The following is a 12951-nucleotide window of genomic DNA, read 5'->3' as shown; positions in this document are numbered from 1 at the left end:
TACAGAAAAGGTTGAGAAGATGACTAGAAGGATGATCTATGCAGGCATGAAGAAAGCAGCATGTAAAGTTTTCTGGGGATGTGTATGGGCAAAAATGTTTGGGCAGACACTACAAAAGCAGAGAACATCCCTAGCTGTTGGCCACAAGATCACAGAATCACAGAATCGTATAGGTTGGAAAAGACCTTTAAGATCATCAAGTCCAACCGTAAACCTAACACTACCAAGACCACCACTACACCATGCCCCTAAGCACCTCATCCAAACGTCTTTTAAATACCTCCAGGGATGGCGACTCAACCACTTCCCTGGGCAGCCTGTTCCAGTGCTTGACAACCCTTTCAGTGAAGTAAAATTTCCTCATATCCAGTCTAAACCTCCCCTGGCGCAACTTGAGGCCATTTCCTCTTGTCCTATCACTTGTTACCTGGGAGAAGAGACTGACACCCACCTCTCTACAACCTCCTTTCAGGTAGTTGTAGAGAGCGATAAGGTCTCCCCTCAGCCTCCTTTTCTCCAGGCTAAACAACCCCAGTTCCCTCAGCCGCTCCTCATAAGACTTCTGCTCTAGACCCTTCACCAGCTGTGTTGCCCTTCTCTGGACACACGATGCTTTGAGGAATGATGATGCTTTGAGGAATGGTGGGAGGAGGTGGTCTTGCCCTCAGGAAGTTCTGAGTCTTCACAGCAATAACCACTCAGGCTCTGGACTCAAGTAGTTACCACCTCTCTCTGGCTGGAGGAGGAGGAGGACTGTAGCTCTAGGTAAGAGGAGATTCAAAAGGCAGTGGCTGAGAGTTGGGGCTTTTCACTGGTGTCTGAAGGCAATGTCTTAGCGATAAACCTAGACCTACTGCCAAACTCATGCTCAGAAAGCCTGTGTGATGTCTCTTGACCCTACCAAGAGAATTCAATCTCCTGTATTTGCTCTGGTTATCAGACATGTTGTAAGCATTCAACTTCCATTCTCGTCTGTCATAGGATGCAGGTTGTGTTTGTGTGGGGGGCTATCTCTGTTATGTAGCAGAACATTCAGCCCAGTTTTAGAACTTGTACGAGGACTTTCCATCTAGACCTTGCACTTCACAAGAACAGGCTGGCAACGCTAACTCAGTTTTGCAAAGGAGAGGGCAAACTGGAGCACAGCAGTGTAATTTGCTAAGCGTTAGCAGCAGTGCAGAGGCAGAGACCTGGTCTCCTCCCTTTCATGTCCCACTCTCTGCAGAAGTCTCCTCCAACATAACACAGAAGCAAATGAGAGAGAAACTGGTGGAGGCAGAATGGCTGAAGAAGCAATGTTGGAGTTGCAAAGAGGATTCTGGGTTTGTCTATCCTGTCCGCTGTGTGGAGAGTGGAGAGCCCTGCCACGCTCTGAGCTGTAGCTCAGGCCTTGACACCCCATTTGGACGGGTTGGGAATTGAGGTCAGCATGCTGGCATCGTCTCCCAGCAGAAGCCCTGAGCTCGGCTCTTCCTGAGCCCGGTGCGGATGCTTTGAGCACACGCTGCAGGTGAGCTGCCACCGGCCAGGTGTACAGAAAGGGGAGGGGTCAGATGGCTCCTGCGCTTAACCCAGGGCTCAAAACCGTGCTTCAATGAAAAGCGCGGAGAAGTGACTCAGAAGAGCTAAAGGAAAAGATGAGAATTGAATGCACAGAATCACCGCTCCACCACCCTCCCTTCCCCCCGTTCAGCAGCCCTGCACACTCTCTTAAAGGGAGGGGGCTTGTGGACACCTTGGATGGCATTTGCAAACACCCCCCTCCCGCCCCGCATTTCTTTTTATTGCCTCACTTCTACCTGTAATGAAAAAAGGTCCCCGATGTGGTCAGACTTTGTGTTGTTTGATTTAAGCACAGATCACAGTGATGAGGGCTTACCAAAGGCCTTTTGTGTGTGTTTAACGCTACAGCTGCCAGGGTAAAGAGAAAACTTAACAGACTAAGCAAGATGGTCTAAATACTAATAAAGTCTAAGGGTGATTGGAAGGAGGGGAAATGGGAAAGCCCACAATCCAGGTAATTAAGCTGTAAAGCCCATAGGGGAAGGGCTGTCACCAAGTCATCTGATGTGGGATGAAGACCAAAGCACGGTGTGATTCTTTGCCTCTTAATCCCCTCCTCCACTCCCAGCATGTTCTTATTTCCCTATAAAGTCTTTATATGAAAGGTGGAAAAAAATGATTAAAAAAAATCCTGAAGGATAAATCTTGTAATTCAGAGCACTGAACAGCTGGCAGTTTAAAGCACAGAACAGCAGTTTAGTGATTAATTTACCTCTTTAAAATGCTGAACAATACAATGCAATAAAATATAAAATTTTATTTTGTATGGCCTCCTTCAAACCGACTGTATCCTGGAGCTCTTTCTAAAGTTAAAGTGCAGCTACAGAGTTAAATAATCAGTAATAGCAGAAGGGAGAGGTATAGAGAGAGATGTGCAAGCAATAAAAAGATCAGCTCTTCAGGACACCCCCCCCCCCCAGTCCATTTAATTTTACTGAAAGAAAGCAGCCTTTGCGATAATTTTTACATACTGATGGATTTTTGCCTCGCATGCCCTTTCCCTCTCCTTCCATCTCATACGAGCATCTCTTGTGCTGCTTCTGCTGCCGCTGTTGACGCTCCCCCGTGGCATCGGCGTGCAGCTGATACCGCTACAGGCTATCTTACACTGGATAGCTGCCAGTTCTCCGCTCTGCCTCTTCCCCCACCTTGTGATTAAATGTTACCTTTGGCGGACGGTTGCCCTGCTACCACCACCGAAGGGGATGCTGCCCTTTTGTCCCATTGCCCCAGACACAGAATTCCAGCAACCTGCTCTATATTTGCATCTGCCATTTGTGACCTCTCTGGAGACACTGAGGAATGAAGTTCAGTCCTCTTGCATAGATAGCTGTGACTGACGTGCCGGTGAAAAAGAGCGTGCGTGTGTGTGAGAGTGTGTGTGTGTATGTACAGAGGGGAGAGATAAGAAAGGTGGAGGGGAAATCAGGCGGATAATGATTTTGGTTATGGGGAGAATTGCATTAGTGTGAGGCATACGTGGGCAAATTCATCCCTGGCGTAACATTGCCGAGCTCCCGGAGACAACATCAGGGATTCATTTTTACCCACGAAAATAAGGAGCCAGTCTACCCTCATTTGTCAAGCGCAGCACAAAGCAAGGAAGCGAAGAGCCCCGTCTGGGGTGGGGGCGGAGGGTTCTGCGTGTTTTGGGAACCCTTCGCATCTGCAGCGTTCAGGTGTCCTGAAGTAATGCTCTGCCTGTCTGGGTTCCTCCACCGGGTAACAATAAGGGAGTTAGTTAGCAGACAGATGCTAAACCCGCTCGTCCTGCATTTAGCATTTCAGAATAATGAATAGATTTGCAAATGATGTTTCAAGGCTGCTTCTTTTTCAAACAATGGCATCGCTAATGTTCCCAGCTCCTCTGACTTCGCAAGTGTCTTTTTCAAACAGTAAAATGTTACAATTAGCTTTCTGGGGAGGGCAGAGGGGAAATGTCGTTTCTAAGTAATTTCAAGAAATGCCTTTTACAGGGAGAAGGATGTGCTGATAAACTACTCGCCTGAACTCCCTGTCGAGTTGCCTCGTGCTGGTGGCACTGCTCTGAATTTACACCCGTGTAGCTTGGGAGCCGCCCTGCTAACTTCCGTGGAGTGATTTCTTCCCCGGTGGGCTTTTACCCCAGTGCCGACAAGCTCAGACGCTGGTCCCAAGGCCACGAAGCAAGGCTGCCGGCCTAACGCACAGCGTAGCATTTGCCTGAACTCTTCCGTATTCAGCCTCAAAGTCTTGACGAATCTCGTCCCGGGGGTTTGAAGGTCACCCTCCCTAGAGCAAAGCGTGTGATACCGCAGCCAGCGGTTGAAAAGGCACCTTGGGCTTCTCCAAACCGAGCGGTGCTTGCCTCTCTCGCTCTTGCGCGCTCTCTCTCCGCTAACCGATCTTTAATATGGATCTAATTCTGACTACATTGCAGTGCCGCGAAATCACATTAGGCGCTGCAAGGAGACTCACCGCCCCTTCAAGCATGATAAACTCTTGATTGCTTCCCCGAAGCCCTAATGAGCCGGCGTGGGCTGGCCGTGATGGAGAGCTGCCGGAGCCGGGGCAGCCCGCAGCCGGGGCGAGCGGTGAAGGGGGCCTGCCCCTCCTCCTCCTCCTCCTCCTCCGGGGGAGGAGAGGGGAGAGGAGCCCGCAGGATCGAAACCCGCCGTCAGCCCGGGCTGGCTTGCTTTTCCACCCGCCATACCAAGACCCCCCTAAACGCCCCAGCGGGGACCCAACAGGCGGCAAGGGCAGGAGAGGAGAGCGCGGCCTTTCCCCCCCCGGCCGCCGGAGCGCCGCGCCGGGGTACCGGGCGGCCAGGCCGACGCCGCCTGCCCCGGGCAGCCCCCCCCGCCCGAGGGGCCGCGGGCCGGGGTGGAGCGGAGCAGCGCGGCGCGTCCCTGCCCGCTCCCGCTGAGGGACCCCCCGGCACTCCGGGGCTGCGCGGAGCGCAGGGCGATGCTTTATCGCGGCTCTGCGAGAGCCAGACTGAAAGGTTGCTGCAAAGGTGGGACGCGTTAATGATTGGTTGGCATAAGGCAGTGCTTATCTCTTTAAGAAATGGAAATGAGGCCTAATTAGCATATACTGGTTGCAATTAGCATATAAGTCCCGTTCGGGGACTTGGAGGAAGGAAGAGGACCAGGCAGCAACTTAATGGGATTTTATTAGACGAAATTAGCCACCACTGAACAGTCATAAAAATATCTAAATTATTAGTAGCTCTGCAATTTATTGTGAGTGCTTCCCGGACATGCTAATATCTACTGGAGCTGCATCGTGCCTGCTAATCGCAAAAACAAACTGTGGGACAAGTATAATCTATCTGCTGTACATTGTTATGCTATTGTCGGCACAACGTGACAGCTTTATACGGATACATCCGCGTGTGTGGCTTGGTTTGAGGGGTACATTTTTGCTAATGCCTTATGAGTTATGTAAATGGGGTATGTTCGAGGAAAAATGACAATCTGGTCTCACATCTCACCTATAACGGGGGGGGGGGGAGGGAGAGGCTGAAGCATACAGCTTTTGTTGAGTCAGAATGAAATGCAAAACCCCTATAGTCATAGCAATCACATGCATTCGGAGGCCAGAAGAAAAGCCCTTCCGTATAAGACAGTGATCTCTAGAGACAAAAAGGATATAAAAAACCCACTCAAATATATGTATTTTCAACACATCCATGCTTTCCTTCATCCTCACACAGGTTAGATGCTCTTTTTAATGAGCACCAACTACAATATCCACTTTAGGTGGGGTCCAGTTATTGTTTCTTTCTCCAAATGTGATCAGCTGGGGGTGGATGCTGTGAAAGTGAGGTGGTGAAGAGCCAGCATTTTTAATTTATAGTGAGAGGTCAGGCAGACTGACCCAAGATAGGGTCTAAGTTTGCCATGAAGACTGGAAAAAATCCCACAGATAAGAACAATTATACCACTCTAGCCAAGCTCCTTGCTCAGGGTTTGAAGAAAGAAGTGGTTCCTGCAAGCCTTTTCTATTGAACGTGTACCAGCGTGGGACTTCTGGGCTGGGTCCAGCAGAAATTTAGCTAACCAGTAGGTGTGGATGCTGTGGCGCTGGGAGCGGGATGACAGCAAGCATTATCCTCCTTGACTTTTTACAAAACAAAGTGGAATTATTCCGAACATTGCCAGGACCAGCATGAGCTCTTGACACTTGGTCACGGCTGTGTTTTCACTGCAAGAAGGACCAAAGGACAACCAGGGGGAATGCTGTGATGCACCCGTTAGGGGTCAGATTCCTCCTGTTAATTTGTAAAAGTGGTGCGTTTTATCATATTATACATGTAAGTAACTCCATTAAAAAGGTCAGGTTTGTCTCAGGTTGGCAAAAGAATTGTAGAGGCAATTTAATACTAGCTAATAAGGTTTAAAAAAAGCAGGTAAAAGTAATCTTAAATGGTTGGTATAGCCCACCCGGCCTCCCATTTTGGAGTAGGATTTGGAACAACTTTTGCGTTTCATCTGTTTGATATGTTCAGAGCATGGTGAGTGTCTCTGAAATGTTGACTGTGGTGCCTGATGAGGAGCCCAATTTACATATTCTCAATTTAATCTAAAGTAGGTGCTAATTGATTACTGCTGAATGTCAGCACGCTCTGATTATCTGTTCAAGATGCTCTGGAAAAGAAAAAAAACTACAACCCTGAGCTGCAAGTGGGAAGGGGGGGTTTGAATTCAGTATGCTACGGAAAGACTGTTTACTCTTTTACCTGATATTTTATAAAGGTTTTAATTATCCAGGCCTGAGGCTGTTGAGTGACTGCTGCTTTGTCATATGTCCTTCCAAGGCAAATGAGACAGATACAGGATTGTCCTTGCTTTCTGTCCTGGATGATTTTTCTCAAACTAGACATCTCTTCTACAGGTTTTTTCTCATCTCCTCCCAACCCCGTCCTTAACAGCTTCAAATTTCAGCCCTGAATTTCCTTTCCCGGACTTTGAAGGCACAGTATGAGGTCAGAGAAGGAAGGTCAGGCTTACATTTAGTATACCATGCTGGATTTCAGGAGACGAGCCATGAATCTCAGCAGTGATGTGATCTCTGAATTTGGGACTGGGTCTGTAGCTGATCCTAGCTCTGCATGCAACTTGGGCCAAATCCGGTATCTTCTTTAAATCTCGGATGCCTCTCTCCTGACTTGACAGCCTCTTCTTTGTGGGCAGCAAGACCATCTCTCACTATACAGTTGTACTGGGCTTATCATAAGGAAGCCTTGACACATAGGCTGATGTAATACTATTAATCAGGCATTTCCAGTCAGGTGCATTACAGCTTTTTACTCTCTTACCTCATACGTTATTTTGGGACTCTTTTCTTTTGCTGAGACCTGAGCTTTTGGGGTTGGCTTGTTTGGTTTTGGTGAGCTTTCTTATCTGGGCCCTGAGCCCAGCTTTAATTTGTTTACATACTTTGTAGCATGCCAGATTCTGTACCTAGAGGTAGGTACCTATCTATTATTTAAATAAATACCTACACTCTGCGTGAGGAATAAGTCACCACGAACAAAAATTTTAAAAAGCTGAGCTAGATGTAGTGAGGAAATGCTCTCTTACTGTTTCCTTTTTTCTTTTTCTTTCCTTTTTGTGGCTGGCTACAATTAAGTAGCAAATTGCCGCTTCTTTGGATCACGGTAGGATTAATCAACAACACTCTAGCGAGGCCATTTTTTCCTGGCTCAGTCTTGGTATGTGGGGCTATTTCCCCAGTAGAAGTACCTTCCAGTTTAAATCCTGTCATGCAGAAAGCTTTTTCTTCATGTACGCTCCCCCCCCGTGGTTTCCACAGGAGCTCTGCCCTCCAGCTTTTCCAATTCAGCATTCACGGTATGAACTTGTGTGTTTGGGAAGCTGCCAGGGGATGGGGAGCTGAGGCAGCAGCCAGTGCCGTGTGGAAGTGTTGTGTTTTTTTTATTTCTTTTGAGCAGTTAATCTCCATTAGATTGCCCAGCTCCTGTTATGCATCCCTGATACGGATAAAGGACTGTGTAGGAAATGCTGTCATTAAGAAATTTCCCTTTCTGTTAGTGCTGTTAAGGTCTGAATGCTTGAACGCTATTTAGTTCTGCCAAGTAGTGGCTCTAAAACTATTTAGATTTTTTTCTTTCTTTCTTTTTTTTTTTAATCCTGCAGTACTTTGGCCTCCTCCCATGCATGCATTTCTGATATGCTTTGGTCTATCCCGAACACTTGCCTGCCTTCTTCCAGCTCCTTCCAGTCTTCCCTAGACGGAACAACCCATATTGTCTCATGCCCAGCAGAAGTATTGCTGCGTCCCAAAGTCCAGTGAAGTCAGCCCTGACCCTGTCCAGAGCTGTCCCACAAACCTCCCCAGAGGCAGGTTTTCACACCCTGCCTCTACCTCTCTGCCTGCTCCGGTTTGCCTCCCCAGCTCCCTCAAACCTCCGGTTTGCCTCCCCAGCTCCCTGTCACGCTGAGGTGCTTCCATGGTTCCTGTGCGCTGGCTGTGGGGGCCTGCTCCCTCTCGCCCCCGGCCGAGCCAGCAGGGCTGGGCTTTCCCCAGGGGAAGCGAAATGCAGACATGCCTGCCGTAGCTTTGTTCCTGTCACCGCTCAGCTCATTTCAGCAGATGAGGAGGACGAGCCAGCCCTCACAAGGAGGGAACACCCGCACCCCAGTTGCAGCCTGTGGTCCTGCTCTCCTCCGTCCTCCAGTAACACAAAGCCAACAGCCACCAGGCTTGGGAGAGCCGGGAGAAGAGGAGAGGTGAAGGCTTGGTAGTGTTTCCCCAGCGCTTCTCCCCTTCTCTCCCCATCCTCAGCTCTGTGCCTGCTCTCCTGGGTGACCTGCCACCAGCTTGAGACCTGTGTCTTTAGAGGGGCCCCAGAGAAGGAAGCGTTGGCCCGGCAGCCCTGGGCACGAGGGCAGAATCACCGGGAAGGCCTGGAGGAACCCTCGTGCTTCCCCTGCGCTCCCAGCCACGAGGAGGGTGCTGCGAGGGTATGTGTCCCACGTCGCTGGGCGCTTTTCAAATACAGCAGAAAGGCGCAAGATGTTTTCTTAAGTTATTTTCGTCCTTTCCTTCTGGATCTTATTGCCCTTCGGCAGGGACGTCTCGCCTCCTGTGCCTCCGTGGCAGGCATAGGAGGAGCTCTGCTTGGCCCAGGTGTTCCTTCATGCAGGCAGGGCATCCTGCCTCTCTCCGTTTCCTCCCTTTGGCTAGGCAAAGAGACACCCCGTGTCTCCACGCGCTGCCCCCACCTTTCCTCGCTTTTCATTTTCCCCTTTATTTCCGTCCCCCTTCTCCGCCATTCTCTCTCATGTGCCTGTGCACAAGGCTGCCCTTCCCTCAGCCTCCTCAACCCTCCGTCTCCCCTGCAGAGTCCTGGCCGCCCCCTCTCCGCCCCCGTGCCCAGCACCTCCCCAAAGCCCCTCTCCTGTTTGGGCCCCTTTGTTCTTACAGTTGTCTGTCAGCTAGGCCCTCATTTTGAAAGCAAATCAAAGGCAGTCTCTTGTGAGAAAATGGAGAAGTGGTGAAATGGCTGGGGGTAGGAGGAAGCTGGGATTAGAAAACCCCATTTTTGCGCTCTCTCTCTTTTTCTGGTTTTGGCGCAGGTAGTGCCAGAGCAGTAAGATGTGCAGATTCTTCTTTTCTCATCCTAGGCAAGGCCAGTTCCTATTTTATCGCAGAGAAAAACATTCCAGCAAAAATGGGAGCGTGCTATATATTTTGATTGTAAAATGCTGCATTGGGAGAATTAATACAAATTTTAATGCCAAGCTGAAGATTTCAACAAAATACTAGGCAGGAATTGCTGGAAAGCATAATTAATAATTAGTTATTATCCTATAACTATCACAATAATTACTGTGCAGTGTTTCGCTTCACCAGTTTTTTTCAAAATATTTGATTATTTCTGCCTTCATGGTGTGAATTTCAGGTGGTGAAAATGAGTTGCTTTGCACCGGTAGATCTCCTGAATATGCAATGAAGAAACCCGCAGCAGTCAGGAGCCCCAGCCAAGGCGGAAGATGAGACGGTGAGCTGGGAAACAAAGGTGAAGGAGAGAGGCAATGAAAGCAAAGCGTTTCGTACAATAGCTAAAATACAAATCTCTGGGGACTTAAAGATATTGCATGAACATCAATTTTGCATGCCTATTGTCTGCGTGGTATTAGCGTGCGTAGGGCTCGCCGCACCCCTTCCTCTGAGCGAGGGGAGCATCGTGGCAAATCAGGAAATAGCATAATTGAATCAGCTCCAGCACATGACAGGGCTTAAAACCCGTCTGGACAAGGCACTGAAATGACCACATATCACAAGCACCTTGGCAACCCCCCCCTCGCCTCCCCGAATTACTTCTGTGAGTAAAGCAAGCAAGATTTAAGCCGCAGCAGGAGACGGTCTAGTCGTGGATTTCATTAGTGGTCTCTTTTGCCATCTGGGAGACTTTATGGCTAAGAAGCTGGATGAAACAGCTTTCTAGAAACTTCTTTAGAGAAGACAGCTAAAAAAATGCGAGTCATGCTTATGCTGTTTACGGAGAGCTTATTTTGTCCTTACGAATAAAACAAAGTGCCGGTAGTTTGCTGTTGTTTGCAGTGTGAGGTAACCCATGAGAGTCGGAACATGCTGCCGCAGGTTGGAGAGGTACCGTTTCCATCCCTCCCTCCCCTTTCGCCCCTACATAAAAGTTGACAATTAGTTTTTACTGCACATACATGAAGGGAGATACATGCTTTGGCCTCTATGTGAGAGCAATAATTCTCTTAAATTGATGTGTCAGCGAACTAAAACTCAATATTTTTTTCGCACAGTGTATTTTGCAGTCAGAGGACCTTCACTAATCGGAATAAAGCAATTTGGCTCCCTGTCATTGCTCACTGAAAACATATGAGCTGGTTGGCACGTATGGCCTCCTAGATTTATCAGTGTCTCCCATCTAGTGCATGGGAGGTTCAGGGCTGCAGCTCAGAGAGGAGTGAATTTTTATGAATGCTTTTTTCCCCTCCCTGAGAATTCCCAGAGCTAGATTTATTCCTTAGTTTCAGAAATATTTTATTTATTGTCCATATCCCATATCTTTTTTAGGTCAAATCAAAGTCATATTTTACATTTTTTATTTGTATTACTATGTCTTTATCGCTTTGTTCATTAAAATAAAAAGCGCAACAACCCAAAATTTGGGAGAAGTACTGTTCCCACAGCTCTCCTTTCCTTTTTTTTGTGAGAGCGCTGTGATATGAACATACGCAGCTGTCCTTTCAGTGGGACCTGTATAAAATGGATTTGCTGCGTCTGACATCAGGTTCACCAAAGGCCAGCTTTGGTGTCATGTCTTTGTCATGCTGCCTCAAAGGAAGTCCTCACCTCCCTCCCAGCTGAACTGGTGCAGCTTTACACTGGTGTTCTGCCAGGGTAGATGGGATAGGCATGTTTTAACAGTCAGCCTTTACAGCCTGATTACACCAGAATATGACCTTTTTCCTCACTGCCTCTGTACCCTGTAGTCCCCCTCTCTCCTCCTGCAGCTCCAGGGACTGCTCTTTGCCACCTCTTGAGCTGTGCTTTTCCCTGGAGGAATGTTTCTCAGCCTTCAGATAATGTGAACCATAAAAATGTGCTGGGATCCCACTGCCACCACCATATCACACCTCTAGTTCCAAAGAAAGGGATGTTCTGCATCAGGGGTGGCAGACATTGATTGATATGCAAGTTACTTCAAAGTCATGCCAAGGAGAATGCCTGTTTGGGGTAGAACTGTTTGAATGTCCGGACAACTCTTCCAGTGCTTGCTCATGACAGAAGGGGCAGCCCGGTCAGGGCCAGCCTTCACTGGCGAGAAGGAGTGCGGTTGGATTCCCATCCTGGGCTTGTGCACAGCCTGCCACAGGGCTGGGACCAGCACTGTTGATACCACCACGGTGACATCCCTGTGTCTATGATGATGGTATCCAAGGCCTTGTTCCTGTCCTCTGTAAATGACCTTAGTGTCGGATGCGACCTAAAACACAAGCAGTGCTCCAGTGGGAACCAGGAGATATTTTAATCATGGATGAAAAACCTTTCAATGTATGCATTTGAGGAGTTAGATTCTTGCCAAATACTGTCCTAAAACCCCCTCTTCTCTTAGCCTTTCTCACCTGAAATTAGAAGTACTTTGAAGGCTGGCTGCCCAGCTGGCTTGGCAAAAGGCATGTGGGCACGGCTGTCCTTCTGGTTATGGACTTTAACCTGCCCACATGGTTGTGGGGACATCAGCTGCCTCTTGACTCACGCTCCAGGCTTGACCATCCGAGCTAAGCCTTCAGCTAGGACATGCCAGCCTGGAAAGTGGCATGTTCAGTTCTATGAAGTAACAGCTTGGTCTTTTCCACAAGAGAGACACAACTTCTGTGCTCGAGAAAGAAGGGGTCCGTTCTGTGTATCCCTTTCAGTCTTTCCCCGGAGGTGACCTGCTGGTCTCAGCAGCTGGGGGAGGACATGCTATCTTTGGCTTCTCCTGCCTTTATTCCCATCTACCCTTGGCATATTGTGGAAGGAATGCTAAGAGGATTGGTTAATAACCACAGAAAAATGTCCCAAGCCTTTGGAAGTCCATTTATCCTTTTAATCACACTCTCTCTAATGAGCTATATTTTTCTTACTTATCATTTCCTTTGTTCATGCCCATTATGGTGTTATTCACAATTTTAGCTCAAACAATACCTCTTAAATAAGAGGATAATATTAAGTGCATCAGCACAAGGAGAGGAAGCTGCTTTTAAAAACTGAAAGTACTGCTTGATTTCCACTTTCAAAGCATTTAATTTCACCTGGTCCACACTTTTAATATTTTCCAATAAAATAACTAGATGGGGGCACATTAAAATGGTCTCAGTTGAGCTGTTTTAATAAAAGGAGAAAGTTTAAAGAGCTCGACCATGGATGAAAAGCTATTTAAAGCAGGCAAGTTGGATATTTCTGGCATGGATGCATGAGGTATCTGTCTCCACCTCTAATTAAAAGGTCTATATTGTTCAGTTCTACAACACTCCACATGATAGACATATTAAACACCCAAGAGACCACCATGTTGTCCTGTGTTGCATCTCACTCTCATAGTGGCCCCATACATGTATATATAACCGATCCTGCCTGCATTCCTGGCCAGTTTGGTGATTCAGTCTTTGCACCTCACAGTCCTGCCAGCCTGGCAGGGCAGTTGCAGCCTTTGAAAGTGAATTACCCTGGTAACACTGAGCTCCTGGAAAAATGACAGTCTTTCTGCAGCATAGGTGGAACTCCAGAGTCTAGAACTGGGAACAGCCTTAATGATATGAAGAAAACTGGCTTCACTCTGCATCCTTCCATGCAAAATTTTCCCATTGGCATTTCAGGGGGGGATTACACCAAGGAAAAAGCAAATGGGTGCTT

General features: G+C 48.1%; 1 long non-coding RNA gene across 3 annotated transcripts in view; it reads left to right on the top strand.

The window, feature by feature from the left end:
* LOC142418505 (uncharacterized) overlaps positions 1 to 12951 on the top strand; it is a 51072-nt gene that overhangs the window by 24866 nt on the left and 13255 nt on the right. For 2 of the 3 annotated variants that reach the window (XR_012778310.1, XR_012778311.1), the window contains one exon: positions 9476 to 10595. This is a non-coding gene — a long non-coding RNA (uncharacterized LOC142418505). Of the gene's footprint in view, positions 1 to 9475; positions 10596 to 12951 lie in introns of those variants that run through there. The other variant, XR_012778312.1, reaches the window with a different exon arrangement.

Source organism: Mycteria americana, chromosome 1 (genome assembly GCF_035582795.1).
Source record: "Mycteria americana isolate JAX WOST 10 ecotype Jacksonville Zoo and Gardens chromosome 1, USCA_MyAme_1.0, whole genome shotgun sequence".
In the NCBI taxonomy this organism is placed as follows: domain Eukaryota; kingdom Metazoa; phylum Chordata; class Aves; order Ciconiiformes; family Ciconiidae; genus Mycteria; species Mycteria americana.
Note: the sequence above shows the minus strand (reverse complement) of the source record. Positions and strands in the feature narration are given on the sequence as shown.